Source organism: Leuresthes tenuis, unplaced genomic scaffold (genome assembly GCF_036924035.1).
Source record: "Leuresthes tenuis unplaced genomic scaffold, fLeuTen1.0.hap1 SCAF_123, whole genome shotgun sequence".
Taxonomy (NCBI): Eukaryota; Metazoa; Chordata; class Actinopteri; order Atheriniformes; family Atherinopsidae; genus Leuresthes; species Leuresthes tenuis.
This window is the reverse complement of record NW_027325477.1, coordinates 3,309-10,790: the sequence shown is the minus strand read 5'-3', so window position 1 is coordinate 10,790 and position 7,482 is coordinate 3,309.

The window sequence follows — 7,482 nt, the reverse complement described above, 5'->3', positions numbered from 1 at the left end:
TTTTTGCAAATTATTCTCTGACATTCACACCTACTTGCAGTCGAACAGCTCTGCTCCCTCTTTTGATTATGTTTGGTTAGATATTCGAACCTTTTCTTAACTGCTTTTTCACAAACTTTGGTCGGACGTTCACACCTTCTTGCAGCCGAACACCTACGCTTCCGGTTTTGATAGTGTACAGTCGGGTATTTTAACCTTTTCTTACCCGCTTTTTACAAACCATGGTCGGACTTTCACACCTTCTCTTAGCTGAACAACTCCGCTCCCTCTTTTGATTGTGTACAGTCGGGTATTTTAACCTTTTCTTACCCGCTTTTTACCAACTATGATTGGACATTCACACCTTACAGCGGAACACCTCCGCTCCCTCTTTTGATGGTGTATGTTTGGGCATTCGAACCTTTTCTTACCCGCTTTTTACAAACTATGGTCGGACATTCAAACCTTCTTGTAGCCGAACACATCCACTCGTGCATTAGATGATGTATGGTTGGGAATTCGCACCTTTTCTTACCCATTTTTCAGTAATTATGGGTGGACATTCACACCTTCTTGCAGCTGAACACCTCCTCTCCCGCTTATTATCATGTGCGGTTTGATATTCGAAAATTCTCTTTCATGTTTTCTAGCAATTATTGATGGACATTCAGACCTTGCAGCTGAACACCTCCGCTCCAGCTTTTGATGGTGTATAGTCGGGCTTTCGAGCCTTTTCTTCCCCGGTTTTTACAAATTATGGTTGGACATTCAGACCTTCTTTCAGCCGAAAACCTCCGCTCCCTCTTTTGATCATACATTGTCGGGCATTCGCACCTTTTCTTACCCGCTTTTTACAAACCTTAGTCGGACATTAACACCTTCTTGCAGCTTAACCACCTCCGCTCCCTGTTTTGATCATGTATGGTCTGGCAATACTACCTTTTCTTACCCATTTGTGAGTAATTATGGCTGGACATTCACACCTACTTGCAGCCGAACACCACCTCTCCCGCTTTTGATGATGTATGGACCGGCATTCTTACCCACTTTTTACAAACCATGGTCAGACTTTCACTCTTTGTTGCTGAACAACTCCGCTCCCTCTTTTGATTGTGTACAGTCGGGTATTTTCACCTTTTCTTACCCGCTTTTTACAAACTATGGTCGGACATTTAAACCTTCTTGTAGCCGAACACATCCACTCCTGCTTATGATGATGTATGGTTGGGCATTCTCACCTTTTCTTACCCATTTTTCAGTAATTATGGGTGGACATTCACACCTTCTTGTAGCTGAACAACTCCTCTCCCGCTTATGATCATGTGCTGTTTGATATTCGAAAATCTTCTTTCATGTTTTAAAGCAATTATTGATGGACATTCAAATCTTCTTGTAGCCGAACACATCCACTCCTGCTTTTGATGATGTATGGTTTGGCATTCGCACTCTTTTTTTACCCATTTTTCAGGAATTATGGGTGGACATTCAGACCTTCTTGCAGCCGAAAACCTCCGCTCCCTCTTTTGATCATACATTGTCGGGCATTCGCACCTTGTCTTACCCGCTTTTTATAAACTTTAGTCGGACATTCACACCTTCTTGCAGCTGAACGACCTCCGCTCCCTGTTTTGATCATGTATGGTCTGGCAATACTACCTTTTCTTAACCGTTTGTGAGTAATTAATCCCAAAATATTGAGCATAAAATAAGTCTTTATGCTGATGATGTATTACTTTTCCTTCAGAACTCACAGACGTCTCTCACTCACACGATCACACTCATAAATAAATTCTCAGCACTTTCTGACTACTCTATCAACTGGTCTAAGACCACAGTTCTGCCCATTAACTGTAGGGTCCATAATATACCTGCGATCACTTTACAGTCAGGAAATATTAGATATTTAGGCATAAACATTTCCTCCAGGCTCTCAGAGCTAACAAAGCTAAATTATGTGCAATTATTAAAGACAGTAGAGGACAATCTCTCTCGTTGGAAGTCCTTAACTATATCATTTATGGGGAGAGTTACATCCATTAAAATGATGATACTACCAAAAGTTAACTATTTGTTCTCAATGATCCCCATAAAACCAAAAATTAAGTGTCGCCATTCCGACAATTGGAGACCCATGTCGGAATGGCGACACTTAATTTTTTATCAAATGTCCCGCCATTCCGAAACTTTTTTCCTCCTATGGTTGGAATGGCGGTATGTTTTTTTTTTTTTTAACATACCGCCATTCCGACAGTTCCTTTTAATAGCCTATTTTTTACCCAAAACATTTTGCACTAATGATATGCCGGCAAACAAACTTTAATAATCTATTATCAAAATCCCCTGAATTTCAAATATAAAAATACAGATATTAATGTAACTCTGGCGAGACTGAAACTGATTAAGCAGAAATACAGTGTCAGTGAGCTGTCACAGCAGCCAGCTGGAGCGGCGCTCTCCACAGAGCCCATGCGTCTTTTGCACGCTGTCATCATATGCAAAAGTAATAATTGCAATAACAGATATCACGGCTACTGCACAGGACACAGTTGCGAGCACTCTGCCTTGCCTTGCCAATAGGAGAAGAGAGAAATGACAGCATAGAACGTATAAAACACAACAAAATGCAGTAAAATCGTTTATTCATGTTATTCACGTGATTTATGAGTACTCGCTCCAATTTTGGGAAGCGCGGATGGGCTTTGCGCATTTGCTTTCTTTTAGTTAACTTTCGTTTCTTTTGGATTCTTGTGCGTGTTATGGAGCCGTTTTGGTCCATGTTTGTAAGTCTTTTTTTCCTGGATTAAATTTTCGGAAGTTGAAACAAGTAGCATTGGAGTGTGTGATTGAAAACCACCGCGGACTGCTTCTCCTCCTCCAGTTGCACAGACTTTGTGTTTTTGATAACGCTTGTCTATAAACATGTGTTTATGTCGGAATGGTGGGATGTCGGAATGGTGGGACGTTTGCATGTCGGAATGGTGGTATGTCGGAATGGTGGGATGTCGGAATAGCGGGATGTCAGAATGGCGGGATTTCGGAATGGTTGTTGCCACCCCCTTCATCATATACACAGTTACTTATACATCACCTTCCACCATGAAGCGTCCCTTTTTGTTTCTCTCTTTGTTCTTAAAATGCTGTTATGCATGTCTAAACCAATCCATTAAATTAGATCATTTTTGCAGTAAAGCGATCTACAATGTGCTTGGTCGCAAAGCTGCTCATCTGTGGTAAACAGCTCTTCAGAAAGGCATTCTTCAATTGATTTCACTAATTTTATGTAATAATTTTGTGATTTCCTACAAAACTACACTTCTTCTCCCATCTGTCTGAGTATTTAATATTGTCTGGGTCCCGTTAAAACATGTATTTTTCCCATCTAATTCCTTGTTTGCTTTAAAACAAGTATTGCCCATTTTCTATCCCTTCAGTAGCCAATCAGTTTGTATGGAGTACACTGGAGCAACTTGACTGATCAATAAAACACTGCTTTTGTTGTCACCGCAAGGCTTCCCCCGTCGGTTGTTTCACTGAGACACTACTGAGTAACTATAACTCAACACAGTTTATACACATAACATTCATATACATACTAACAAACAAACAAACAATTATTTATCACAATTTTCTCATCTCTGTTTGAACGTACACCCAGGTAAATATTCCTGTAGTCTTCTCATACCGACTATGGACCCATTCATTGTTTAACTTCACTGTTTTGCAAATCCTAATTGAATATTACAGATTGACATTGAACTTTACTGGATAAGCAGGTCTTCATTGCATTCAGCAGCCTATATGTGAGCATCTATGTGTAAGCTGTTCTTCTTTGCATTTATCAGCAGCAAGCAAATCTTCATTGCACATGCATATGAAAATAGTAAAACAATTCCAATGCGTTAGCGAAACCTTCTATATCAGGAGTGTCCATCATGATGCTGGGAATAGAACCTCTTTCCCAGAATAGTTCAACCTTCATTACTCAACTGATCATAACTCCGCAATGAGCACATTTCAAAGTATCATTCCTCTACATGTATTCAAAAATCTATGTGTAAATATTTAATATTTCTTATATTTGTTGATGTCATTCTGTGTGCATGTGGCCTAAACCCAATCTCTGTGTGGCAATTTTAATTTAAACAAGTTGGACTCTGCCTCTGATCATTTAAAAAAGGTGTGTACCAATATCAACCTTTCTCAGGTAATTGCTGATCCTACAAAACCAAAGAGATCCTTCAAGGTTGTCCCTGATTTGCTCAATCTTAACAAATCAAACGTAGAAAATCCGCAGTATCTGAACTTGGTGTTAGTTATCACCGCTCAATAGCCTGTATCAGAATTGCAAAAATGAAAAAATTAGGTCCACGCTTGGTATTCAGATCCTGAAACATCTCCATGAGCAGGCTTTTTTTAACTGATCTGTTGAATAGTTATATGACACTGTTAAAATCCCAGATGAAGATCTAGCACTTGACCATTTTTGTAAATCTTCTAATTCCATAGTTGATAAACACGCCCCTTTTAAAAAGTATAGAACTTAGAACAGGTCTAGTCCCTGGCTTTCGGCAGAACTGTCTTCTTTACTTTTTTTTTTTTTTTCCCTTCAGAAGAATTGTAGTCTGAATACCTTTGATGCCAAACAGATTTGCTTTGCCAAGGGAAGTTTTATAAATGTAAAGCTCCCCTTGATGCCCATTTATTTATTTCTGTTTACAATATATGACATGAACTGAACTGAACCAGACCGGGGGACAAGGAAAGAAGAAGAGGAAAGAAGACTTGGACTGCTGTCCCTGTGCTGCAGTTCAGAGTACCCACCCTTTTTGGAGTCTCTGGGGGAGGCACTGGAGAATGCTCCTACCGGAGACTCCCTCGTTCTGCTGGGGGACTTCAATGCTCACGTGCGCAATGACAGTGAGACCTGGAGGGGTGTGATTGGGAGGAACGGCCCCCCCGATCTGAACCAGAGTGGTGTTATGTTGTTGGACTTCTGTGCTGGTCATGGACTGTCCATAACGAACACCATGTTCAGACATAAGGGTGTCCATATGTGCACTTGGCACCAGGACACCCTTGGCCGCAGTTCGATGATCGACTTTGTGGTTGTATCATCGGACTTGCGGCCGTATGTCCTGGACACTCGGGTGAAGAGAGGGGCGGAGCTGTCAACTGATCAACGCCTGGTGGTGAGTTGGCTCCGCTGGTGGGGGAGGATGCCGATCAGACCTGGCAGGCCCAAACGTATTGTGAGGGTCTGCTGGGAGCGTTTGTCAGAATCCCCCGTCAGAAGGAGCTTTAACTCCCACCTCCGGCAGAGCTTCAACCATATCCCGGGGGAGGTGGGGGACATTGAGTCCGAATGGGCCATGTTCCGTGACTCCATTGCCGAGGCAGCTGATCGGAGTTGTGGCCGTAAGGTGGTCGGTGCCTGTCGTGGCGGCAACCCTCGAACCTGCTGGTGGACACCAGTGGTGAGGGAAGCCGTCAAGCTGAAGAAAGAGTCCTATCGGGCCTTTTTGGCCAGTGGGACCCTGGAAGCAGCTGATAGGTACCGACAGGCCAGACGGGCCGCGGCGTTGGCGGTTGCAGAGGCAAAAACTCGGGCCTGGGAGGAGTTCGGTGAGACCATGGAGAACGATTTACGGACGGCCTCGAAGAGATTCTGATCCACCATCCGGCGTCTCAGGGGGGGGGAGCGGCTCACAGTCAACACTGTTTACAGTGGGGACGGGGCTTTGCTGACCTCAACTAGGGATGTTGTGAGTCGGTGGGGGGAGTACTTTGAGGAACTCCTCAATCCTACCAACACGTGCTCGGAAGAGGCAGAGTCGGAGAGCTCGGAGACGGGGCCTCCCATTTCTGGGGCTGAGGTTGCCGAGGTGGTCAAAAAGCTCCTCGGTGGCAAGGCCCCGGGGGTGGATGAGGTCCGTCCTGAGTTTCTCAAGGCTCTGGATGTTGTAGGGCTGTCTTGGCTGACACGCCTCTGCAGCATCGCGTGGACATCGGGGACAGTGCCTCTGGACTGGCAGATTGGGGTGGTGGTCCCCCTCTTTAAAAAGGGGGACCGGAGGGTGTGTTCCAACTATAGTATAACACTCCTCAGCCTCCCTGGTAAGGTCTATTCGGGGGTATTGGAGAGGAGGATCCGTCGGATAATCGAGCCTCGGATTCAGGAGATGCAGTGTGGCTTTCGTCCTGGCCGTGGAACAGTGGACCAGCTCTATACCCTCGGCAGGATCCTGGAGGGTGCATGGGAGTTCGCCCAACCAGTCTACATGTGTTTTGTAGACTTGGAGAAAGCGTTCGACCGTGTCCCTCGTGGAGTCCTGTGAGGGGTGCTCCGTCCTGACTGTTGTTTGTGCCTATGCGCCAAACAGCCCTTGATAGGGGCCGTTCGGTCTCTGTATGACCGGTGCCAGAGTTTGGTCCGCATTGCCGGCAGTAAGTCGGATACGTTTCCGGTGAGAGTTGGACTCCGTCAGGGCTGCCCTTTGTCACCGATTCTGTTCCTAACTTTTATGGACAGAATTTCTAGGCGCAGCCAGGGCGTTGAGGGTGTCCGATTTGGCGACGTCAGAATCGGGTCTCTGCTTTTTGCAGATGATGTGGTTCTGTTAGCGTCGTCAGGCCGTGACCTTCAGCTCTCACTGGAGCGATTCGCAGCCGAGTGTGAAGCGGCTGGGATGAGAATCAGCACCTCCAAATCCGAGACTATGGTTCTCAGCCGGAAAAGGGTGGAATGCTCTCTCCGGGTCGGGAATGAGATCCTTCCCCAAGTGGAGGAGTTCAAGTATCTCGGGGTCTTGTTCACGAGTGAGGGACGAATGGAGCGGGAGATTGACGGGCGGATCGGTGCGGCGTCTGCAGTGTTGCGGGCTCTGCACCGACCCGTCGTTGTGAAGAGGGAGCTGAGCCAGAAGGCGAAGCTCTCTACTTACTGGTCAATCTACGTTCCCATCCTCACCTATGGTCACGAGTTGTGGGTAGTGACCGAAAGAACAAGATCGCGAATACAAGCGGCCGAAATGGGTTTCCTCCGCAGGGTGTCTGGGCTCTCCCTTAGAGATAGGGTGAGAAGCTCAGTCATCTGGGAGGGGCTCGGAGTAGAACCGCTGCTCCTCCGCATTGAGAGGAGTCAGATGAGGTGGCTCGGGCATCTGGTTAGGATGCCCCCTGGGCGCCTCTCTGGGGAGGTGTTCCGGGCATGTCCCACTGGGAGGAGACCCCGGGGAAGACCCAGGACACGCTGGAGAGACTATGTCTCTCGGCTGGCCTGGGAACGCCTCGGGGTCCCCCCGGAAGAGCTGGAGGAAGTGGCCGGGGACAGAGACGTCTGGGTTTCTCTACTCAAGCTGCAGCCCCCGCGACCCGACCCCCGGATAAGCGGCAGATGATAGATGGATGGATGGATGGTTTAGACATGCATAACAGCATTTTAAGAACAAAGAGAGAAACAAAAAGGGACAACGCTTCATGGTGGAAGGTGATGTATAAATAACT